This window comes from Sphaerodactylus townsendi, linkage group LG09 (genome assembly GCF_021028975.2).
Source record: "Sphaerodactylus townsendi isolate TG3544 linkage group LG09, MPM_Stown_v2.3, whole genome shotgun sequence".
Lineage (NCBI taxonomy): Eukaryota > Metazoa > Chordata > Lepidosauria > Squamata > Sphaerodactylidae > Sphaerodactylus > Sphaerodactylus townsendi.
The window spans coordinates 64,436,996-64,462,333 of NC_059433.1; the positions used below are offsets into that span (position 1 = coordinate 64,436,996).

Genomic DNA, 25,338 nt, shown 5'->3' on the forward strand with positions numbered 1-25,338 from the left:
TTTGAAGGAGTCTTAAGATTTACAAAGAGTTGAAAGACAGGTTTGGAGTCATAGAGGTTGTTGCTGGAAGGGTGATAACTACCTAGTCTTGAAGAGGAAAAGGTCCAAGGAGGCAGAGTCCAATGCCTGTGTTGGATATCAAGAGGAGGGGACAGTGCGCTGGGCGCAGCATAACTGAACCTGAGCTAGTCCAGCAAACACTGGCCAATGGATTGCTGTTTGGGCAGGCTAGATAGAGGAAAAGGCTATGCTGGGAGAGCCATTCTTATTACACAAAGAAGAGTTTCTGTTCTCAGGAGAGAACAATGCAGTGGAAAATGGCTTGCTGAGTCAAAGCCAGGGAGTGTCCAGCTTTTGATTAGATTTAGATTGGAGTTGATGGAATTACAACTCTGAGGTATTCCAGGTCGGAATAAGGCTGAATGGTCCTCCTGCATCGGGGCAGGAAGGGCAAGGTAAGAATACAACTCAGGAGAGCTGACTGAGCCAAGGGTGGTTGGTGTTATCATATGCTTTGTGGATAAGTGAACCGGTGTGCTTTTTCCAGGACTGGGGCCACTTTCACAGGGTTGTGGCTTTTAAGATCCAAATGGTGACTCTTGAGGCTGCAGGAAGGCATAGCTTGCTATTATGCATACTAATATGAGACCTGGGAACTGCCCTTCTATTGGCACCAAAGTCCAGACTCAGAATATAGCATCGATCTAAGCCTGCACCGTCTATGTCACCTTTAGAGGGGAAAAGTAAGGCACAGTCTGAGAAACAGTGCCCCCTGTCCATAGGTCTGCCTGGTAACAGATTGGGGACTCTGACCATTTTGAGCCTGCCGGGCTCCTTTGGAATTCTGACATATCGTTGTGGGCACAGCTGTTTACCTTCATCCACACAGTGAAGATCCTCATGCTGTAATATCTTTTTCAAAATTGTATAGCCAATCATCAATCTGGCTGTGGGGAAAAGTGCCTGTTGCTTCGCCCACTTGGCACTAGGAAAGAACCTAAGAACTAGCCTGCTGGATCAGACCAGAGTCCATCTAGTCCAGCACTCTGCTACTCTCAGTGGCCCACCAGGTGCCTTTGGGAGCTGACGTGCAGGAGGTGAAAGCAAGGGCCTTCTGCTGCTGCTGCTGCTCCCGAGCACCTGGTCTGCTAAGGCATTTGCAATCTGAGATCAAGGAGGATCAAGATTGGGAGCCATAGATCAACTTCTCCTCCATAAATCTGTCCAAGCCCCTTTTAAAGCTATTCAGGTTAGTGGCCATCACCACCTCCTGTGGCAGCATATTCCAAACACCAATCACACGTTGCGTGAAGAAGTGTTTCCTTTGATTAGTCCTAATTCTTCCCCCCAGAATTTTCAATGAATGCCCCCTGGTTCTAGTATTGTGAGCAAGAGAAAAAAAATTCTCTCTGTCAACATTTTCTACCCCATGCATAATTTTATAGACTTCAATCATATCCCCCCTCAGACGTCTCCTCTCCAAACTAAAGAGCCCCAAACGCTGCAGCCTCTCCTCATCAGGAAGGTGCTCCAATCCTTCAATCATCCTCGTTGCCCTTCTCTGCACTTTTTCTATCTCTTCAATATCCTTTTTGAGATGTGGCGACCAGAACTGAACACAGTACTCCAAGTGCGGCCGCAGACACAGCTTTATATAAGGGCATGGCAATCCTTGCAGTTTTATTATCAACTCCTTTCCTAATTATCCCCAGCATAGAGTTTGCCTTTTTCACAGCTGCCATGCATTGAGTTGACATTCCCATGGAACTATCAACTAAGACGCCCAAATCCCTTTCCTGGCCTGTGACTGATAGCACTGACCCTTGTAGCGTGTATGTGAAGTTTGGATTTTTTGCCCCTATGGTCTGGTGTCCACTGGATAGCACCCCGGGTTAGATAAGCAGGCTGGTGTATTTGCTTAAAATGATTATTTTTGTGCTCTCACATCCTGAGCAATTTCCTGGGATTTCCATACATCTTCTCTCTCCCTCTGTTGGGTTAGTTATCAGAGAGGCAATTTATAATGATGTCATTACGGAGGGAGCTGGTTTTTGCATTAGCACCTCGCTCACATCAGCCTTGTCTCGGAACGAATTAGTATAATTTGTTATACTCGATCCCGATATCTCTGAGCCTCAATTATTCTATTCTCTTACATAAGCAAGATTGCCCAGATTTCTATTAGATAGAGGACAGCAGGTGACTTAAGGGAAATTTAATCTCTTGGCATTTTCCAACACTGTCCTCTGTGAAGTTATTAATCAAAGCCACGAGACCCTGGTTTTTTCTTCTTCTCCCAGATTTCAGCCAAAAAAAATATTCTGGCCTTGAAGTCTACATTTTATTCAAATTCTCCCTACTCTAAAATGAACCTACTTCAGGAACCAGGTTGTGATCTGAATGGTATATTGATTTTATATAGTCATACAACAATTTAAATCAACCCTGTTTTTCTAGACCTTCATTTTTTCCCCATTAAGGACCTATCCACTATGTCTGTTAGCAGGTGTAATTGAAGACCTGATGATTAATAGGTTGATTTTCAAATTAGGGACTGCAGGACACGTTTTACATCAAACATTTGAAATCTTCTGCGTTGTAGATGCTACAGACTGTTTACAGACATCTTAACTCAGTGATGGCGAACCTTTTTGAGACCGAGTGCCCAAATTGCGACCCAAACCGCACTTATTTATCGCAAAGTGCCAACCCGGCAATTTATTTATTTATTTATTTATTTATTTATTTATTTATTTATTTATTTATTTATTTATACTTTAGGCTTCTATACCGCCCCGTCCCCGAAGGGCTCTGGGCGGTGTACAGCATGTAATGGATACAATTGTAAAACATCATAAACAGACTAAAACTTATAAAAGCAGCGAAAACTGACTAAACATTAACATTTAAAATGTAAGATAAATATAAGCATGGGTGGCGCCCGGTGCCCAATATTAAATTCTTCCCCCCAGGGAGGAATGGCAGGTCTTGATAGATGTTAACCTGAATGCTGAGGTTTTAGTTTAGAAAAAACCGGTTGGCTCCCTCTTCCTCCGCCCCACCTGCTCGAGCAGGGGCCAGCCTGCTTTAGTCTCCAGCAAGTCCCATGCGCACCGCTCTGTGCCTCTCTAGCATCTCTGCCTCCTCTGCGCCCCCCCCCCGGCAGCAGCCACCCGAAGCACAGGCACCAAGCTTGCTAGCCGAGTCCTCCCTGCTCACCGCAGTGCACGCACATCATGCTCTGTGGCCCAGGCCAGCCTAGGTGTGTGTGTGGGGGGGGTGATTTTCCGCCCCTCACATGACAAACTCTGTGTGCTCGTGCCCACAGAGAGGGCTCCGAGTGCCACCTCTGGCACCCATGCCATGGGTTCGCCATCACTGTCTTAATTTAACGAGCATTTACTATGAGGGGAATTAAAACTTTCAGTTTGGTGAGGTGATTAGTCACACGGCTAGTATGGAATCGTGTTTGGGCTTGGCCTGGGTGGCTGGCGACAGCCGCTTGAGCTGTGGAGGCTTATTTGGCAAATTCAGATTAGCCTGTGCACCCAGACACCTTGTGAGGTAGGTGGGGCTGAGAGAGTTCCAAAGAACTGTGACTAGCCCAAGGTCACCCAGCAGGAACGTAGGAGTGCGGAAACACATCTGGTTCACCAGATAAGCCTCTGGCGCTCAGGTGTTTATATGTCCAGGTAGAGGCAGTTGCTGCCATCTGGACCATCTGTGGGTAGGTGCTGTGTGGTTTCCGGGCTGTATGGCCGTGTTCTAGCAGCATTCTCTCCTGACGTTTCGCCTGCATCTGTGGCTGGCATCTTCAGAGGATCTGATGTTGGGAAAGCAAGTGGAGTATATATACCTGTTGGAGTGTCCAGGGTGGGTGGAGAAACATAGTCTGTGAGTAACAAAGAAGGCAACCAGGTCAATAGTTGAGGGCATCTGAATAGAAGTATGAGTAACAATGAAGACTATAGCATGGGAGTGTCAATGGAGATCGCAAGGTCACTGGTGGGAGCATCTGAATAGAAGTATCCTGGCCTTTGTTTCTTTTGTCTATGGTCATCCTGTGTTTGTGTGGAGCTGGTTAGACACTGTCTTGACTCTAGTATTTTTCAACACTGGCAGCCAAGTTCTGTTCATTTTCATAGTTTCTTCCTTCCTTATATATACTCCACTTGCTCAGCCAAGTGATTCCGGCCGTGAAAGCCTTCGACAATACATCTGTGGGTATTTTTGCACTGATGGTTCACTTGGCAGAGCCCATTTGAGAAAACGTACAAAATAGGAGGTCAAAATAACATTTGTGGAAGGTTTTCGTGGCCAGAATCAACTGGCTGTTGTGGGGGTTCTGGACTGTGAGGCTGCGGTCTGGCAATTTTCCTCCTAGCATTTCGCCTGCATCTGCAGCTGGCATTTTCACAGGCATCTGACGGTAAGATTCTCTCAAGAAGCACATCTTTCCATTAAAGGTTAAAGAACTGGATTCTGTTATCTATGAAGAGCGGTTTTGTGAGCTGGGGATGTTTAGTCTGGAGAAGAGAAAGTTAAGGGGTGACACGATAGCCATGTTTAAATATTTGAAGCAGTGTTTCCCAACCTTTTCAACATCACGGTACCCTTGGCCTCACTCTTCATATCTCACGGTACCCCTGCCATCCCCCCCAGTGGTGGGATCCAAAAAGTTTAATAACAGGTTCCGATGGTGGTGGGATTTAAACTGTGGCGCCGCCTCACACATGCACCTCCAAAGAGCAGCAGTGGCATAGTGGCGAAGAGCAGTGGCTAAGAGCAGGTGCACTCTGATCTGGAGGAACCGGGATTGATTCCCAGCTCTGCCGTTTGAGCTGCGGAGGCTTATCTGGGGAACTAGATTAGCCTGTGCACTCCCACACATGCCAGCTGGGTGACCTTGGGCTAGTCACAGCTTTTCGGGGCTCTCTCAGCCCCACCCACCTCACAGGGTGTTTGTTGTGAGGGGGGAAGGGCAAGGAGATTGTAAGCCCCTTTGAGTCTCCTACAGGAGAGAAAGGGGGGATATAAATCCAAACTCTTCTTCTTTTCCCTATTGGGCAGGGAGGTTGCTTTAGTAACCCCTTCTCGGCACTCAGAAAAAATTAGTAACCACTTCTGGAGAAGTGGTGAGAACTGGTTGGATCCCACCTCTGATCCCCCCCCACCTTCCCCTCCCAGTGTCCCTGCTTGCCACCCGCCCACCTTCCCTTCCCAGGGTGAAGGGAAGCATGGGAGGGGGTGCAGGAAGTGGCTTCTGACCTTGCAGCAAGCCCTGCCCCCTGGGCCAGCTCCATGTCCTTGCTGGCACCGGTGGGAGACACATCAAAAGTGAGGGGGGGCGTTAGCGTTGCTGCAGTACCCCCAAGACATGCTCACGGCACCCCAGGGTACCACGGAACCCTGGTTGGGAATCGCTGATTTGAAGGGATGCCATGTCGAAGAGGAAGCAAGCTTGTTTTCTGCTGCTCCGGAGACTAAAACTAGTGATGAACGCCAGGTACAGGAAAAGAGATTCCACCTAAACAAGCGATGGCGAACCTTTTTGAGACCGAGTGCCCAAATTGCAACCCGAACCCCACTTTTTTATCGCAAAGTGCCAACCCGGCAATTTAACCTGAATGCTGAGGTTTTAGTTTAGAAAAAAACGGTTGGCTCCCTCTTCCTCCGCCCCACCCGCTCGAGCAGGGGCCAGCCTGCTCTAGCCTCCAGCAAGTCCCGTGCACACCGCTCTGTGCCTCTCTAGCATCTCTGCCTCCTCTGCGCCCCCCCCCCCGGCAGCAGCCACCCGGAGCACAGGCACCAGGCTCGCTAGCCGAGTCCTCCCTGCTCACCGCAGTGCGCGCACATCATGCTTTGTGGCCCAGGCCAGCCTAGGTGTGTGTGTGTGGGGGGGTGATTTTCCACCCCCACATGATGAACTCTGGGTGCGTGTGCCCGCAGAGAGGGCTCCGAGTGCCACCTCTGACACCCATGCCATTGGTTCGCCATCACTGACCTAAACATCAGGAGGAACTTCCTGTCAGTAACGGCTGTCCGACAGTGGAGGGTGGCGGAGTCTCCTTCTTTGAAGGTTTTTTAAAAGAGGCTGGATGTCCATCGTTCGGGAATGCTTTGATTGTGTGTTCCTGCATGGCATGTGGTTGGACTGGGTGACCCTAGTGGTCACTGCCAACTCTATGATTCTAAGATGCCAACCATAGATGTGGGTCAAACCTTAGGAGCGGAAACTACCCAACCATGGCCACATGGTCTGGAAAACCCACAACAGCCAGTAAAATAACAGTGGTTGATATTGGAGCGTTGTGGGGATTCCAGGCTGTATGGCTGTGTTCCTGTAGCCTTTTCTCCTGACGTTTTGCCTGCATCTGTGGCTGGCACCTTCAGAGGATCTGATGGTAGTAAAGCAAGTGGAGTATATAGCATTTTGGGGGGAAATGCTGCTGGAACACGGCCATACAGCCCGGAAACCTCACAACACTGCAGTGATTCCGGGCGTGAAAGCCTTCAACAATACGTTTGAGGATATTCGTTAGACCCGAATGTGTAAATCATTCAAGATCACCCAGCAAGCTTCCGTGGCGAGCCTTCAGCACACTAACCGTTACACTACACCAGTGATGGCGAACCTATGGCACTTGGAGCCCTCTCGGTGGGCACACGCACACAGAGTTCATTATGTGGGGGCAGAAAGTCACACCCCCTCCCAAATATCTAGGCTGGCCTGGGGCACTGAGCACAACGTGTACGCACTGCGGTGAGCAGGGAAAACTTGGCTGGTGGGCTTGGTGCCTGTGCTCCGGGTGGTTGCTGCCCGAGGGGGGGGCGCAGAGGAGGCAGAGATGCTAGAGAGGCACAGAGCAGTGCGCGCGGGACTTGCTGGAGGCAAGAGCAGGCTGGACCCCGCTCGAGCGGGTGGGGCGGAGGAAGAGGGAGCCAACCGGTTTTTTCTAAACTAAAATCTCAGCATTCAGGTTAAATTGCCGGGTTGGCCCTTTGCGATAAATAAGTGGGGTTTGGGTTGCAATTTGGGCACTCGGTCTCAAAAAGGTTCGCTGTCACCGCACTACACCAGTGGCGGCGAACCTGTGGCACTCCAGATGTTGTGGACTACAATTCCCATCAGCCCCTGCCAGCATGGCCAATTGGCTGTGGCTGATGGGAATTGTAGTCCATGACATCTGGAGCGCCAAAGGTTCGCCACCACGGCACTACGCTGACTCCCCGGTGAGGAGATACACAGGGCGCTCGCGCACCTTTTCACTAGGAGTCTAGCTCCCTGCGCAAACAATGTCTGTCAGAAAGGACAAGCGTGGAGAATAGAAGCCAACCCCCTGCGTCTTCCGCCCGGAGCAGCGTTCGGATATTCTCCGGCGGCATGTCAGCTTGCAACCTGTAAGAGCCGCGGTTATCTTCCCGCTGCCCTCCCACACAACCAGGGAGAAAATTGCTGACAATGCTTAAGGGGGAGATAAGGCTGCTTGAAAGGGCGGACTGAAGGAAGCCGGCTTAAGCCAGCCAGCTGCCTGAGCGCCTGTCGCCCGCCTCATCTATTCAAGACGCCAATCTGCTCTGCAACGCAGAACATCTTGAACACAAAAAAGGAGTTTATGAGGCTCCCCCTTCTTGTGGTTTTTCGCCCGTCATCTCACAGGCTCTTTACATCCGCGACGGGATTTGGAGCGGGGCTTTTTGGCTGTCGCCCTCGCGTCTGCCTTCCAAGCCGTCCCAGGCCCGTGCTGAGCCCTGTCAAACCATGACAGCATCATGTACGGCCGGCTCGGGCCGAAGATTCGGCGCTCATAAGTGCCTTAGAATTTCCGCACGCCATTGAGGTCCCCGTTGTAATTGGAGCTGACAGCGTCTTTTGTGTAATCCGCACGCGGGCCTCCTTTTCCCCCCATCGCTTGCCACTCTCGGAGCCCGGCCGAGAGTGACAGAATTCGTTACGGCTGCGGAAACGGGCAGAGGACGTTCAAAGCGAGCCATTCATCACGGGCAAAAGGCTGCAAGAGTGGAGATAGTGGGTGCGGAGCTTTCGAAAAACATCCGTTTCCCTCATTTGTACGTCCCCAAATTACCAGTTTTCTTCTCTTGGCAACACCTTCTGCGTTTTTCCCCCTCCCAAGTAGAAGGCTCTAATTCAGGGTTGTCGAACTCTGGCGCTTCAGATGTTCATGGACTACAATTCCCATCAGTCCCTGCTGGCATGGAGGGGGCTGATGGGAATTGTAGTCCACGAACATCTGAAGCACGAGAATTGGACACCTCTGCTCTAATTGGTAAAATTCTTTGATCGTGAAGGGGAGCCTGCTTCCGCACTCCCTCCGGCCTTCCCTGAGAAGTCTGTTTGGCCCTCAGGCTGACATTAGGATGATCTCTTGCACCCATTTTAGGGCAGCCTGCTTGCAAAATGAGGCAGTAATGCTGTTTCTTGACCTGCGCTCGGAGCAAAAGAGAAACGGTAATGGGATAAGCCGGGCTATTCCCATCCCCTTTGGGGTTCTTTGCAAAGCGAGATATGGCATTTACAAGCAAATCAAGTTTGACTGTAAATCCTGCACAACGCATTTCTCATATAGTCCCGTTTGGCCTGATGTGAAGAAGAAGAAGAAGAAGAAGAAGAAGAAGAAGAAGAAGAAGAAGAAGAAGAAGAAGAAGAAGAAGAAGAAGAAGAAGAAGAAGAAGAAGAAGAAGAAGAAGAAGAAGGAGGAGGAGGAGGAGGAGGAGGAGGAGGAGGAGGAGGAGGAGGAGGAGGAGGAGGAGGAGGAGGAGGAGGAGTTTGGATGTATATCCCCCCTTTCTCTCCTGCAGGAGACTCAAAGGGGCTTACAATCTCCTTGCCATTCCCCCCTCACAACAAACACCCTGTGAGGTAGGTGGGGCTGAGAGAGCTCCGAGAAGCTGTGACTAGCCCCAGGTCACCCAGCTGGCGTGTGTGGGAGTGCACAGGCTAATCTGAATTCCCCAGATAAGCCTCCACAGCTCAGGCGGCAGAGCTGGGAATCAAACTCGGTTCCTCCAGATTAGATACGCGCGCTCTTAACCTCCTACGCCCCTGCTGTTCCAAGATAACAACAGAGGGACATGAAGCAGTTATTTGGGGGCTGATGGAATCCTTGATGCTGATCATGACCCAGGACACATAGTGGTCATGGAAAAGGAACATGGAATTCCCAATGTTTTGCTTTGATTTCATTTTCTGTTCTTTTTAGAATATCTGTAGTACATATTTGCTGCATTTACATACCGCCTTCCTTTCTTTCTAGAGCTCTCTCAGATGAGAGCCGTGTGGCGCATGAGTGGTGGGCTCTAACCCGAGAGTCAGGTTTCATGTTCCACTCTTCCACATGAGCGGCAGACTCAGCCGGGTGAACCGGGTTTGATTCCCCCCTCCTCCCCACGATCGGTGTGCTCAGATTTGGAGAACTGAATTTATTTCCCCCTCGTTCTCGTGAGCAGCAGACTCTGTTCTGGAGAGCTGGGTTTGTTTCCCACCTACTCTATTGAGTTAGAAAATGTTGACAGAGAGAAATGTTTCTCTCTTTCTCACAATGCTAGAACCAGGGGGCATCCATTGAAAATGCTGGGGGGAAGAATTAGGACTGATAAAAGGAAACACTTCTTCGCGCAACGTGTGATTGGTGTTTGGAATATGCTGCAGCAGGAGGTGGTGATGGCCACTCACCTGGATAGCTTTAAAAAGGGCTTGGACAGATTTATGGAGGAGAAGTCGATCTCTGGCTACCAATCTTGATCCTTCTTGATCTGAGGTTGCAAATGCCTTAACAGACCAGGTGCTCAGGAGCAGCAGCCACAGAAGGCCATTGCTTTCACATCCTGCACATGAGCTCCCAAAGGCACCTGGTGGGCCACTGCGAGTAGCAGAGTGCTGGACTAGAGGGACTCTGGTCTGATCCAGCAGGCTCGTTCTCATGTTCTTATGTTCTTACTCCACATGAAGTCTGCTGGATGACCTTAGGCTAGTCTCAGTTCTTTTCTAACTCTATCAGCCCCACCTACCTCACAAGGTGTCTGATGTGGCCACAGGAAAGGAAGGAGACTCCTTAAAGTTGAGAAAAGTGGGGTTAAATCCAAACTCTTCTTCTTCACATATGGATAGGTCTTTACCCAATAATGGAATCATAGGCATGTTGGAATAGAAGGAGGAGGAGGAGGAGTTTTGATTTATACCCCATTGTTTTCTCCTGTAAGAAGACTCAAGGTGGCTTACAAGCTCCTTTCCCTTCCTCTCCCCACAACAGATATCTTGTGAGGTAGGTGGGGCTGAGAGTGTTCTGAGAGAACTGTGACTAGAAGAAGAAGAAGAAGAAGAAGAAGAAGAAGAAGAAGAAGAAGAAGAAGAAGATGATGATGATGATGATGATGATGATTATGATGATGATGATTTTGGATTTATATCCCACCCTTCTCTCCTGTAAGGAGACTCAAGGTGGCCTACAAGCTCCTTTCCCTTCCTCTCCCCACAACAGACATCTTGTGAGGTAGGTGGGGCTGAGAGAGTTCAGGAGAACTGTGACTAGCCCAAGGTCACCCAGCAGGAATGTATGCGTGCGGAAACACATCTGGTTCACCAGATAAGCCTCAGCCACTCAAGTGGAGGACTGGGGAATCAAACTGTGTTCTCCAGATTAGAATCCACCTGCTCTTAACCACTACACCACGCTGGCTCTCTAGCGTTTCTTGTTTTCTGTCCTGAATCTATGGTCTGTAAGCTTCATTGGCTGCCCTGGAGTTCTAGCATTTTGGGTGAGGAGGGAAATTCTCATTGTGAACGGAGCTGTCATTCATTCATTCATTCATTCATTCATTCATTCATTCATTCATTCATTCATTCATTCATTCATTCATTCATTGGGTTTATGCCCTGCCTTTTTTCATCCAAGAATGACTTCAGGGATGCAGGGGGCATCCATTGAAAATGCTGGGGGGAAGAATTAGGACTAATAAAAGGAAACACTTCTTCACGCAACCTGTGATTGGTGTTTGGAATATGCTGCCACAGGAGGTGGTGATGGCCACTCACCTGGATAGCTTTAAAAAGGGCTTGGACAGATTTATGGAGGAGAAGTCGATTTATGGCTACCAATCTTGATCTTTCTTGATCTGAGATGGCAAATGCCTTAGCAGACCAGGTGCTCGGGAGCAACAGCTGCAGAAGGCCATTGCTTTCACCTCCTGCACGTGAGCTCCCAAAGGCACCTGGTGGGCCACTGCGAGTAGCAGAGAGCTGGACTAGATGGACTCTGGTCTGATCCAGCTGGCTTGTTCTTATGTTCTTATGCTGACAATATAATTATACAAAAATATTCATCCGCTTCTGCAGAGAGTTAATGATCAGGTGAGGCCCCTCCGTGGGAAAGCAAGAAAAACAGGTGAGGGGGTTTACTGTCCCTACGTGTAGGCAAGTCAAGCCTCGTTTTATGTGTGGTGCTAAACAGCTCCTTGGTGGCAGAGAAACATGTCTCGCTTTGCCGAAACCCAATCCGAGCTCCCCCACCCACCTCTTCACGCGCAGACAGCCGTTCGCGCTTGTCAGAGGGTTCCTCCCTTCAAAGGTTATGGACGTCTCGCTCGTGTCTAATTTTCGCACTGTCAGGTGTGTCAGACGCTGCCTCGTCTTTCCCGGCAGGTGTTCTCTACTCCAAAGGTTGCTTTCGGTTATCATTTATTGTATTTAAGGACGTTTCCCTGAAATCGTATACACAGACTGTCAATCAGTGCTGTAAATAAGACTCCGGGCTGCCTGCCTTTAATTACAGAGCATGTGCACAGGATATTGGATTCCTATTAAATGCTTTCACCTTTTATGTGGCTCTAACTTCAAGGATATGTTCTAACTGGGGTGGTTTGAGAAGAGAGGGCAGGATTTCTGGAAGCATGGTATGTCCAGTCTCCAGTGCTTTGTGCGGAAGGCGGAATTTGAGTTAGTACCGCTTCTCCCCAACACTTAGATGTTCGTTGGTGGCCCAGTTGGAATCCTCCCTTCTTTGCAATCTGAGTATTAAACATAGAATCATGGAGTTGGAAGAGACCCCAAGGGCCACCAAGTCCAACCCCCTGCAATGCAGGAACACACAATATCAAAGCACTCCTGACAGGTGGCCATCCAGCCTCTGTTTACAAACCTCCAAAGAAGGAGACTCCACCACACTCTGAGGTAGTGTATTCCGCTGTCGAACAGCCCTGACTGTCAGGAAGTTTTTCCTGATGTTTAGGTGGAATCTCTTTTCCTGCACCTTGAACCCATGACCCCTGGTCCTAATCTCTGGAGCCGCAGAAAACAAGCTTGCTCCCTCACCAACCTGGCATCCCTTCAGATAGGTAGATCATTCACGCCAGCTCCATGTTGTCCAACCAGACTGGTCAATGTGTAGCTCAACCCAGGAAGAAGTGCATGTGTAGATTCAGGGAAGGGCCGTGGCTGTGTAGTAGAACATCTGCTTGGTCCCAGGTTCAATCCCCGGCATCTCTCCTTAAGGGACCAGAAAGTAAGTGACATGAAAAACCGCTACCTAAAGGAATGAAGGGAAGGAGCTTGTAAGCCACTTTGAGACTCTTACAGTTGAGATAAGCAGGGTATAATCCAAAGTCGTTGTCGTTGTCTTCTTCTACTTCTTCTTGTCCTTCTTCCTCCTCCTCCTTCTTCTCCTTCTTCTCCTTCTCCTTCTTCTTCTTCTTCTTCCTCCTCCTTATTCCTCCTCCTCCTTCTCCTTCTTCTTCTTCCTCCTCCTCCTCCTCCTCCTCCTCCTTCTCCTTCTTCTTCCTCCTCCTTCTCCTCCTCCTCCTTCTTCCCCTTCTTCTTCTCCTTCTCCTTCTCCTTCTTCTTCTTCCTCCTCCTCCTCCTTCTCCTCCTCCTCCTCCTCCTCCTTCTTCTCCTCCTTCTCCTCCTCCTTCTTCTTCCTCCTCCTTCTCCTTCTTCTTCTTCCTCCTTCTTCTTCCTCCTCCTCCTCCTCTTCCTCCTCCTTCAGAGAAACATTGCCAGATTGTGAGACAACTGAAGCTAGGAGAGAAACGAGAGCTGCTTTATATTAATAGCCACCTCAGAGTCAGAGTGGTTCGGGTCCTGGTCATACGAGGGATACGCAGGTTTGAATCCCCTTTCTGCCATGGTAGCTTGCTGAGCAGCTTTGGGCCGCAATCACTCTGGCTCAGCTTGCTCAACCTCACAGGGTTGTAGTGAGGATAAAAAAGAGGAGGGAGGAGAACAGCACAAGCTGTCATGGGGCCCCACTGGGGAGAAAAGCAGAATGCAATGAAATATTTGAACCACTAATATTTCCTCTTGCTTTACATTTCTAGGTGCTATATCTTCTCCAGCGCAAGTTTTCTAGGCTTCAGGGACATTGAGGGGACCATGGTGCAATATCTGTGGACATTTATGGATATCCAGCGAGAGCCAGCGTGGTGTAGTGGCTAAGAGCAGGTGCACTCTAATCTGGAGAACCGGGTTTGATTCCCCACTCTGCCACTTGAGCTGTGGAGGCTTATCTGGTGAACCGGATTAGCTTGTGCACTCTGACACATGCCAGCTGGGTGGCCTTGGGCTAGTCACAGTCTTCAGAGCTCTCTCAGCCCCACCCGCCTCACAGGATGTTTGTTGTGGGGGAGGGAGGGAAAGGAGATTGTAAGCCCCTTTGAGTCTCCTTACAGGAAAGAAAGGGGGGATATAAATCCAAAAATCTTTTTCTTCTGTTCTTCAAGTAGCAGCATCCCCCCCTACTTTCCATTGAAACAGATATTTACAGAGGGATTTTGCTAGCGTGGAAAGTATAATTGCTTTGTGTGTGTAGTAGTAGATAGTAATGCGTCGCGTCGCGATAGCGTCGTCGATAGCGATGTGTGTGTGTGTGTGTGTGTGTGTGTGTGGATAAAGAGGCATGCATACCAGTCTAACAGCTCCCTTGATTTTGGAATTAATGTATTCCCCTTATAGCACGGATGCCTTGGTAAGCGCTCACTTTGAGTTTATACACTGAGCCGTGATGTTGACGTTCCCTCCCTTCCTTGGTGGGATGTATCCATTTGTTTAAAAATTACAACATTTGTTATCGGCTTTTTTTTTAAGTGCCATTGGAGACAACAGAATAAACACTATCTAGGCACATCTCTCTAAATTGGATATTTTTTCCCCTTGAATAATTGATCTGAAACACAGTCTAAACATATACAAATAGATGTATCTAGAGTGCCATATTTTGTGAATATATTTACATAGGAAATGCGTTTTTGATAAATCCATTCAGAAATAATGAGGCTTTTAGCCAGGAAAGACACAACACCCATGCGGTAAGGTGAGGGCTTCTTTCTCGCTTCCCGGCTGATCGCGCCCAAGCCCTCTGCTTGCGGCCAGCCCACCTTCATGTCACGGCAGATTTTCAATTACGCAACATATTTGCAACGATCTCCGACTTTGACTTTCATTTACACAACGGTCCCAATGCCTCTGTGCTTGAGGCAGGCGCAAGCATGAATTTTTCCGATGCAGGCAAACTCAAACCCGTTCCTCAAATTCGCCAGTGTCAGGGTTGCGCCTAGGGGCATTCCCAGCAATGCAACGTATTGGTGGTGATTGTATCTAGTTGATTGAGATGCATTCCTCTTTCAGTCTGACAACTGAAAGATATATGTACCTAGCCTGCTTTCTGTTACTACTAGTAATGGGGAATTCTGAAGTCGGCCCGCGAGGGTCGCAAGGAAGAGGCGAGAGGCAGCGATATCATCCGGTGGAGAGAGCCAGTGGCAGGAAGCGTGATCCCTGGATCTCGCAACTCTGCAGTGGTTTGGTCCCTGGCACCTTTTATTAGGGTTTGCCGAGAGGCGGGTTGGGAGGCGGGAGAGCGGGAGAATATTGTACAGTACACACATGACTCATGTGGAATGCGTCGATCGTGAGAGGAAATGTTCCTGTCCGGGCCTAATCCATACCTGGGGGTATGTACCCCTTTGTCCCTTTGTCCGGGACATCTTGTGACAGTGAGTCAGGCATCTCATGACCTATGACTCATGGGGGTCTTGTGACAGGTGAGCGTGTGCACCCCGAAGGGCACAGATGGCACAGGCATTCCTGCGCTCTGTCTGAGGCTCTGCTGGGTTCGCGAGGCTCACCCCTACAGAATTCTTTCCTTGATGTTTTACTTTTATGGCTTCACATGCATAGTAGATAACTAGGCTATCCGTGACACCTTCAACTCCCATGGGAAATGGGACGTTTCTGTTATTCCATGAGGGGAGACAGCCAGGTGGCTTTATCTCTCTCCGTTGCCGACCTCAGGGCGCCTTGGCTCCACGATAACTTTTTCTCACATTCCTTGGGAAAACGGGAGGGGGGATTGTTTCTGATAAAGGGGGTGGCAAAAGCCAGGTTTGGCAGAACTGTCTTTTCCAAGTTAGGTGCCATGTTACCTCACGATAAAGACTACCGAGCATCGATCCAGACTCCGCTTATTGATCCAAGGCCTGGGACCTAACAGCCAGGAACCCGCTCCTGCATACGTGTACCATGCCTGCCCCGTGTTCATTGTAGGTTTGGTCAGTACCCTAGAAATCTGGTAAAATTTGGATTCGGATTTATTCGGGCATAAAATTATCTGTATGCCTGAATAAGACAAATAACATATTCGGATATACCCGAATATTCGGGTATACCCCAAAAATTCAGGACTGATTTTTGCCCGAATATGCCCGAATTCGCCCAGTTTCGGGCCAAATTTGGTATTTGTTGCACCTGAATCTCCAATCCTAGTTCATTGTACCCTGTCATGACAGTTAGATCATGGTGATCATATCCTATCCAGCAGAGGTATGAGTCAGCAAGAAAGGAATGATCTGACAGCTAGAGAACAGCAAGCAGACCGGTTCAATCCAGTTGCTAGTGACCTTTACAGTGATTGGTGGAACCATGTATATAAGAAGAAGAAGAAGAGTTTGGATTTATATCCCCCCTTTCTCTACTGTAGGAGACTCAAAGGGGCTTACAATCTCCTTGCCTTTCCCCCCTCACAACAAACACCCTGTGAGGTAGGTGGGGCTGAGAGAGCTCCGAGAAGCTGTGACTAGCCCAAGGTCACCCCACTGTGTGGGAGTGTACAGACTAATCTGAATTCCCCAGATAAACCTCCACAGCTCAGGCGACCGAGCTGGGAATCAAACCCGGTTCCTCCAGATTAGATACACGAGCTCTTAACCTCCTACGCCAACAGCAATGTACTGTATGTTTGTTCCTTAGGGAAAACAAGTGCTTGGCGGAGCACTTTGTTGGACTGTTTAATATACTCTGTATATAGTATCATGTACATATAGCAACTCTATGGTAAAAGCCTTCTTTTGAAAGAATCTGCTGTGTGAAGTATTTCTTCATCTTGAACCCCTCCCTCCAAAGTTTTACCCACCCACAGGGGTGCTTTCCTCCTTTCCATCCACCCACTCTCATTGAAAATTACCATTCCTCTCTTCCAAAGATCTGTGCCAGTTGGAACACTATAACTGGATACCCCCCACACTAGATAATCCGTTCAGCGAGATTACAGTCATCAAAAATGTTATCGCCGCAATCTAAAATATCTTTGCAATAATGTGTGTTGATTGGGTATTTTCAAAAACCCGGTTAATACTTAAACAACCGATGAGCAGCCATCTGGATAATTCTCTGGCATTAGGCAATAACTGAAATCACGAGTGTAAACTGGTCAGGGGGAAAAAGGAGTATGACCCATGGATCCGTGCCCAGACTATTCCTACTGACGGGATGCCCTGCTTTGGCATCACGAATGGAAGGCCGCGTGAAGAACAGCAGGCTTTTCATTTATTCATGTCACCTCCAAATTGCTTGAAGCAGGAGAGACCAGATGGTAGAGGACAACAGAGATGGCAGGAGTTAGCTGGGGGTTTGCACTTGGTGGAGACCGTTGATCCCCAAACAGTTTCACTGAGAGGCATCCTTGAAATGACCTACCCCTCTGGATTCATAAGTTTTGAAGGTGCTCCAGCACAGCCTCATAAAGACGTTGGGCATAAAAGTCCAGGAAAATCAGTGAAAATTGGACAAATTGTGAGGAGGAGGAGGAGGAGGAGGAGGAGGATTCAAGGTGGCTTACAAGCTCCTGTCCGTTCCTCTGCCCACAACAGATACCTTGTGAGGTCGGTGGGGCTGAGAGAGTTCCGAAGAACTGTGACTAGCCCAAGATCACCCAGCAGGAATGTAGGAGTGCAGAAACACATCTGGTTCATAAGAACATAAGAACAAGCCAGCTGGATCAGACCAGAGTCCATCTAGTCCAGCTCTCTGCTACTTGCAGTGGCCCACCAGGTGCCATTGGTTGCTCACATGCAGGTTCACCGGATAAGCCTCTGTCATTCAGGTGGAGGAGTGGGGAATTAAACGTGGTTCTCCAGATTGCTCTTAACCAGTACATCATGAATGTGTTTAGAAAGCCACCACTGTGTGATAGTTAAGATTGGTGAGCTCTAATGTGGAGAACCGGGTTTTATTCCTCACTCTTCCACATAAGATGTAGACTCTAGCCTTGAGCACCAATAAAAAATATCAGCAAATTTCAGGTTTGAGGGGGTTTTTTTAACCTGCAAATTATTCAGTATAGCTGAAGAAAGCTGATATCCATCAGCTTTATTTGGCTATTACTGAAAATATTTGGGTTAAAAAACAACACAAATCTGATTTTTTTTTTAGTTCTCCCTCCCAAAGTCTTGGGGTCTTGGGAAATGGTAGGAAGGGGACACCTTCCCCCGCTGGTGCTTTTCAAGCCTCAGGGAGCTTGAATCTGCATGCAGTGCTGAGCTATCTCAGTATCGCATGCAGAATCTGGCCAATCGCTTGAAAAGCAGCAGCAGGGGTTAGATCTTGCATGTGGGGGACAGCTAACTCATCCCTGCATGTAGGATCTGGCCAATCTACTCCCCACAGGTGGTTTCCAAGTCCCATGCAGCTTCGAAAGCATTTGAGGGGGACAGAAAAGCACCAGCAGGAGATAGATCAAGCTTAGTGCTGCATGGAGTTCTCTCTCTCTCTCTCTCTCTCTCTCTCTCTCTCTCTCTCTGTGTGTGTGTGTGTGTGTGTGTGTGTGTGTGTGTGTGTGTGTGTGTGTTTGTGTGTGTGTGTGTCTCTGTCTCTCTCTCTCTCTGTCTCTCTCTCTCTGGCCGTTTCCGCACGGGCAATAAATGGTGACCTGGAGGCCCAGTAAGCGCCCGTCTCCAGGCATGCCATTCATACGGGGAAGCGCTGCTTCCTGCGCGCCAGCCGCGTAAAGCCCTTGCTAGCCGCCCTCCGGCCTGAAGAGCAGTACGTTTCCCCAGAGCGCTTCCCAGCGCTCTTTTTGGGGAAACGCCGCAGTGAAGCCGCTGCCGAGCGAACGGCAGTGGCTTCACGCCGCCTCCCCCACCCGGCACTCACCTTGCCCCTAGTTTTCAGAAATTTCATAGTCCAGGGCATGTCTAGAAAGGTTCCGTCTTTGATTCCCCCGCCCAAGATTCCACTTGTCTATATGCTTCTGCTAATATATTTTTTTTTCCTGAGCTCAGTAGAAATATATTTCCAGCACAGTTTGCCAGTGGACCTTGGCTGAAAGCGAGCTGCAGGCCCGATTCCTGACTTTGTAGCTTCCTTGGGTTTTCAACCCTTTTTGACACCAGCTGAGGAGTAAACATGTACTTAAAGGCCGTACATCAGTCTGCGATCTCGCCTGTCGACGTTTCACTGAGAAATCGGGATTCTCCATCTGCCTTCCGTTGTGGCATTTCAGCGTATGGCGTCATGTGCTCGAACCCTAGCGAGTGAGGCTCCCCTTGGCCAGAAACGGGGGCAACTTGCCTCTACCGCAGGCCTGTGGGAAAGCACCGGCATCCCCTCGGCCATCAGCTGTCACACGTCACTATCCTATAAAGCCATCCATGTTTCGTTATTTTTAAATGACAGTGGCACATTCAAGCGAGCTGATCCCTGCTGACAGTGGGAATCTAATTAACCTGAATTACTATCTTGATTGTGGCCCAATTAATGTCAGCTGCCAAGTGTCAGAAGAGGAAACTTCGTTAATAGAATTGTTTAATTAATTCACAGAAGTGGAGATCGGCGCTGGGAATGCCTGGGTTCCTTAGTCTAAGCCTCGCCTCCCCCCTTTGACAAATATTAGCTTGCGTTGGAAGATAGAAGTGTCTTCTCTTAAATATAGAAATGGCTTCCCTTAAGGGATTCGTTGGAGTTTGGTCAGTTGATGAGAACTGTAGGAGAGGTTCTAGTGGAGGGGTCCTCTCCATGGTACCTGTGGGCAATATGGCACCTGCGGAAACCTTTATTGGCATCCACTAAGTCTTTATGGGGCCAGGTGAAGCTTTTTATTGATTGATTGATTGATTGATTGATTGATTGATTGATTGATTGATTGATTGATTGATTGGATTTTTATACCGCCCAACCCCCGGAGGGCTCTGGGCAGTTCACAACACAGATTCTACATATAATATATAAAAACAAAAACCCATTAAATTAAAATAGTTTAAATTTAAAACATAGCGGTAAATTCAATAAAAATGGCGTCAGCAAAACTGGCATCAGCAAAACTTTTGCCAGCTATGCCCATGATTGGCCATTGGAAAATTGATTGGCAGGGCAGAAAAGCCCCCCAGTCTGAACAATCCCTTTAAATCTTCCATAATATCTGTCCTCCGTTGTCACCAACACTGGCCATTTTTTGTGCCTGGAATTGGAAATTGCATCAGCTAATCAAGGAGTGAGCTTTTGAGATGAACTTCTATGGCAGAACTAGGATACCTGACATCACGTTTTAGCTCCTTTTAACTGCTACTAGCACGCTGGCTGTACTATCAGTTTTATATATAACCTGTGCTGTTATGGACCTCCTCCATAGGACCAGCAGTGGCGTAGGAGGTTAAGAGCTCGTGTGTCTAATCTGGAAAAAACGGGTTTGATTCCCCGCTCTGCCGCCTGAGCTGTAGAGGCTTATCTGGGGAATTCAGATTAGCCTGTGCACTCCCACACACGCCAGCTGGGTGACCTTGGGCTAGTCACAGCTTCTTGGAGCTCTCTCAGCCCCAACCACCTCACAGGGTGTTTGTTGTGAGGGGGGAAGGGCAAGGAGATTGTAAGCCCCTTTGAGTCTCCTGCAGGAGAGAAAGGGGGGATATAAATCCAAACTCTTCTTCTTCTTCCTGCCCCAATCTCTGATTTCCATCCTGTTGTAAAATTGTTGTAATAACTGGAGTCAGCTGAAGTGTTCTGTGTGTTTTGACCCTTGGAAAGGACCTTCTGACACTGAAATCTGATTCTTGGACCGGACTCAGCTCCCTGCTGTAACCTGATATCTCTGCCTGGCATCAAGCCGGGACAAACGGTGCTTCCTCCAATCTGACAACATGCCCGAAAACCCATTGGCGGGTGCCATATTGGAGACCACTGATCATCCACTAACCTGGATAGCTTTAAAAGGGGCTTGGACAGATTTATGGAGGAGAAGTCGATTTATGGCTACCAATCTTGATCCTCTTTGATCTGAGATTGCCAATGCCTTAACAGTCCAGGTGCTCGGGAGCAACAGCCACAGAAGGCCATTGCTTTCACATCCTGCATGTGAGCTCCCAAAGGCACCTGGTGGGCCACTGCGAGTAGCAGAGAGCTGGACTAGATGGACTCTGGTCTGATCCAGCGGGCTTGTTCTTATGTTCTTATGTTCTTATCCATCTGGTTAAAAACAGTCATTTTCCAGTTGTCGCAAGCCACTGGGCACCTCAGCGTCCAGGCAACTAAGTTTGGAGACTTCAGACTTGTTGAAGAGGGAACTTTTCCTCCTTTATCTCAACAAAGATACTTCAGTTATTTGGGGAGGAAATGAGGACATACAGACTCAAAGTGATTACCAAATAAGCGGATTAGAGCTAAAGAGAAGCTCCATTGACATAAAGCAGTCAGCAGTATATGAGGTTCTCAAAATATTAATATGGTAAGTACAGGGGATAAGGCAACCCAATGGAAGACACACGACGTGTACTTAACATTGCTCACGTGGAATTGAGATTTATATGTAAATAGCTGTCATGGCTGCTGGAAGAAAGAAACGGAGGAAGTTATCGGCACCACTAAGAACAGAGGAGTGAACTGTAAGATGGTGGAGTCTCGTTGAGGTTGTGGTTTCAAAGCAGAGTTTGGATTACAAAACAGATCTAGTTCATGCAAATTGCTCTTCTAGGGCCCACTCTGTACGGGCCAAAAACAGCACCTTTGGCACAGTAAAAACATTGTTCCTGGGGCGCAGTTTGCACGGCTGCCGCCTCCAAAGCAAGGCAGCACCGTGATTTGCCCCCCTCCCCCCCAACCAGTGGAGAAATGCTGTTTTTGAAACTCGCTCAATGGGCGAGGTTTTTTTCAAAGACAGCTTTGTGCCCCCCATGCTGTGCGAACAGTACCGTGTTGGAGGCGCCACTTTTAGGCCCCTCCTGATTTTTTTAAAACCGACCTTCTCTCCCTGTGGAGTGGGTTGCTCCACAGGGATGGGGAGGCACGCCCATGATGCCCTCTGACCCCAGGGCATTGCCATGGCTGCGAGGGCTACGCAGGGAGAGAAGGTTGGTTGTTAAAAAACAGGAGGCACCTACGCAGCAGCTTCGGGGCCGCCCACACGGACGCGTGCAAACAGTCCAGGGCTCCACCGGCATCATGTATGCCGGTCAGAGGTGGGATCCAGCAGGTTCTCACAGGTTCCCGAGAGTAGGTTACTAATTATTTGTGTGTGCTGAGAGGGGGTTACTAATGGGTGATTTTGCCACGTGGTTTTTGCCTTAGTTATGCCCCTCCTCTCAGCAGTAGCACGTAGAACTTGAAGCAGTCTAGCAGGAGGTGCACCAGCGTGCGTGGCAGCCTGCTCCTGCGTGCATTCGTTTCTCGCCCAAGGACCGGCGCAGTGGCTGCGTCCTTGCCACAGCCCCGCCCAGGAATGCCCCGCCCAGTATGCCCGCCCCCGCCCCACCCAGCCCCATTGGTGCTATGCCACTGTTTGAATCCCACCACCATGGGAACCTGTTACTAAAATGTTTGGATCCCACCACTGATGCTGGTGTGCAGCCATTTCACTGGCCCATGCAGAACAGGCCTCGGTGTCATGATGTTTTGCCCCAGAAGAACTGGTTTTTATACCTCGCTTTTTCTCTGTTGTAAGGAGTGTCAAAGCAGCTTGCAATTGCCTTGTCTTTTCCTGCCCCCCCCCAACAGACACCTTGTGAGGTAGGCGGGGTTGAGAGAGTTTGCAGGAAACTGTGACTAGGCTAAGGTCACCTGGAAGGTTTTGTGTGGAGGAGTGGGGAATCAAACTCAGCTCTCCGGATTAAATCATGCCTGCCTGAGTGCCCCTACGAGGAAGATAATGATTCGGGAGCAAAGGACTCGGTTCACAGAAACACCTTGGTGGAAAACAGCGTATGGTTGTCTTTCAATAAACATCAACCACACTCCGATATTGATAATGGGGTTCTCTGCAAGGCAGTTAACCATACTGTTTCATAGCCAGACCTGAGAAACATGGGAAAGCCAAGGGGATATATAGCCCGAGCAACCCCCACACTTCCCCCCTTGCAGCTGGGAAAGGCGACTCAGGATGTTTATGTTAGCCAGGGGATTTACACGGCAGAGCTTCACTATCGCTGGTTGCCCAGCACTGCCGGTTTTGGAACGTGGGGACTGAGCGAGCACAAGGCTGAGAGCTGAGAAGAGAAGCAAGACACCGATAATAGCCATGTGCCCGGGAATCTGTGTGATGTAACTCTGACGTGACCAGTCGCTCGGGTCCCAAGCTCCCGACAGGAGGCAGCGAGAAGCAACCAGAAGCAGTAATAGGGATCAGGTGATTAGGAGCTTAACAGGACCCAGACCCTGTTAACTGTACTGAGCAACCTATTTGATAGCCCTGTCCAAACTGGGGCTCAGTGCTGCAATTCAAAGTTGTTGTTGTTGTTGTTGTTGTGTGTGTGTGTGTGTGTGTGTGTGTGTGTGTGTGTGTGTGTGTGTGTGTGTGTGTGTGTTTTAAGCATCAGATACATCTGAGAATCACCTGTCTGTCACACATTTTTTGTGGCCCCGTTTAGCAAGTTTCAGATAGCCGGCTCAAGGTCGACTCCGCCCTCCATCCTTCCTGGGGGGTAAAGCGTAGATTACCTGGGAAGACACTGGCAAGCCAACCCATAAATATATTCCACCTAGTACAGGGGTCTACAACCTGTGGCTCTCCAGAAGTTCATGGACTACAATTCCCATCAGCTCCTGCTAGCAATTGGCCATGCTGGCAGGAGCTGATGGGAATTGTAGTCCATGAACTTCTGGAGAGCCACAGGTTGCACACCCCTGACTTAGTAAACGTCATGATGTGGCATCACCCAATGGGTCAGTAGAAAAAGAAGAGGAGGAGGAGGAGTTTGGATTTATACCCCGCCTTTCTCTCCTGTAAGGAGACGCAAGGTGGCTTACAAGCTCCTTTCCTTTCCTCTCCCCTCAACAGACACCTTGTGAGGCAGGTGGGGCTGAGAGAGTTCCGAAGAACTGTGCCTAGCAGGAATGCAGGAGTGAGGAAACACATCTGGTCCACCAGATAAGCCTCTGCCACTCAGGTGGAGGAGTGGGGAATCAAACCCGGTTCTCCAGATTAGAATCCACCTGCTCTTAACCACTGCCCCATTCTGGCCCTTGGTCCTTGCACAATAAGCGACTACCTTTACCTTGTTAGCAGCTCCCGGTTCCAACGATGACTACCGCTGTCCTAGGTTTATTTTCCTGCACAGTGTCTGTCCCTTCAAAGCACTGCTGCCAACTGCTGTGCCAAAATGATCAAAGCTCCAGCGCTGTCTCGTCATACCCCATAGCCTTCCATGATGGCAAATTCCTGCTAATCCAGATTGACACATCATAGCCTTGATGCAAAACTCTGCCTGACTCGAGGGCTTACACGAAGCCGGCGGATACCGCTGAATATCTTTTTCAAGGCAGCCCCTGCTTAACCGTGGTTTAAATAAAATACTGTCCATGAAACAAACAGAGAAGGGGTGGATAACATCGCTGGCCTTTGCTGCCTTCATGTCTGATATTTAATAGGGGGAAAAAATCATTTTTACCTTTTAAGAAAGCTTTGCCATAAAGATTTCCATGTTTATTTATTTTTGGATTTTTTACCCCGCCCTTCCCCAAGAGGCTCAGGGAGGCAACAATGTTTTAAAACGACACAATAAAATCATATAAATATTTGAAGGATTTGGGCAACACATTGTGATTTGTACATATTATAAAAGGTTGCCCGGCCCAGTTCTTTCCGTAGCTTCTCCTCTTGTCTCTTTTATCAGGAACGATGGGGTACAGCAGTGGCGCAGTGGTTAAGAGCAGGTGCATTCTAATCTGGAGGAACCAGGTTTGATTCCCCGCTGTGCCACTTGAGCTGTGGAGGCTTATCTGGGGAATTCAGATTAGCCTGTGCACTCCCACACACGCCAGCTGGGTGACCTTGGGCTAGTCACAGCTTCTCGGAGCTCTCTCAGCCCCACCTACCTCACAGGGTGTTTGTTGTGCGAGGGGAAGGGGAAGGAGTTTGTAAGCCCCTTTGAGTCTCCTACAGGAGAGAAAGGGGGGATATAAATCCAACTCTTCTTCTTCTTCTTCTTACATGTTTGATTTCATCAAGCGCAAATGGACTATTGGAAAACAGTGGGTGGGTGGGTTGGGGTAAATATTTGGTTTTGAAGTTCCTCTTTTGGATTTATATCCCAGTTGAGTTCCCAGTCATCTTCAAGGTGTTGGTGTTAACCTTTAAGGCTTTACATGGGTTGGGACCTTTGTACCTTCGAGACCATCTTACCCTGCATGTCCCAGCTCGGTCTCTGTGTTCAGCAGAGGCCAATTTGCTGGTTGTCCCTGGCCCCTCTATGATGCTGGCCTCCCTCCATCTGTCTGGGCCCTGCGGGACCTTGGTGAGTTCCGCAAGGCCTGTAAGACTGAGCTGTTCCGCCGGGTGCCCCCGGTCTCCTCCCCTTGTTCTCTGTTTGTTTTAATTATGTGGCCCATTTTAGTGGGGACCTTTTGGGTTTCCCGGGGGGGGGGGTCGGTTTTAGTTCTTGGATACTGGCTGTATTGCTGTTATTGGTTTTAATAAGGAGACAGGGCTTGTATTAAGAGATCATGTATCATGTATTAAGAGATCATGTTTGTTGTGAGAGGGGAAGGGAAAGGAGTTTGTAAGCCCCTTTGAGTCTCCTGCAGGAAAGAAAGGGGGGATATAAATCCAAACTCCTCCTCCTCTTCTTCTTCTT

At 48.9% G+C, this 25,338-nt stretch overlaps 1 protein-coding gene across 2 annotated transcripts in view; it reads left to right on the forward strand.

Annotated features, from left to right (window-relative positions):
* The window catches only part of TSNARE1 (t-SNARE domain containing 1), a 149,257-nt gene that overhangs the window by 60,795 nt on the left and 63,124 nt on the right, over nucleotides 1-25,338 (forward strand). The gene's annotated exons all lie outside the window — the stretch shown is intronic.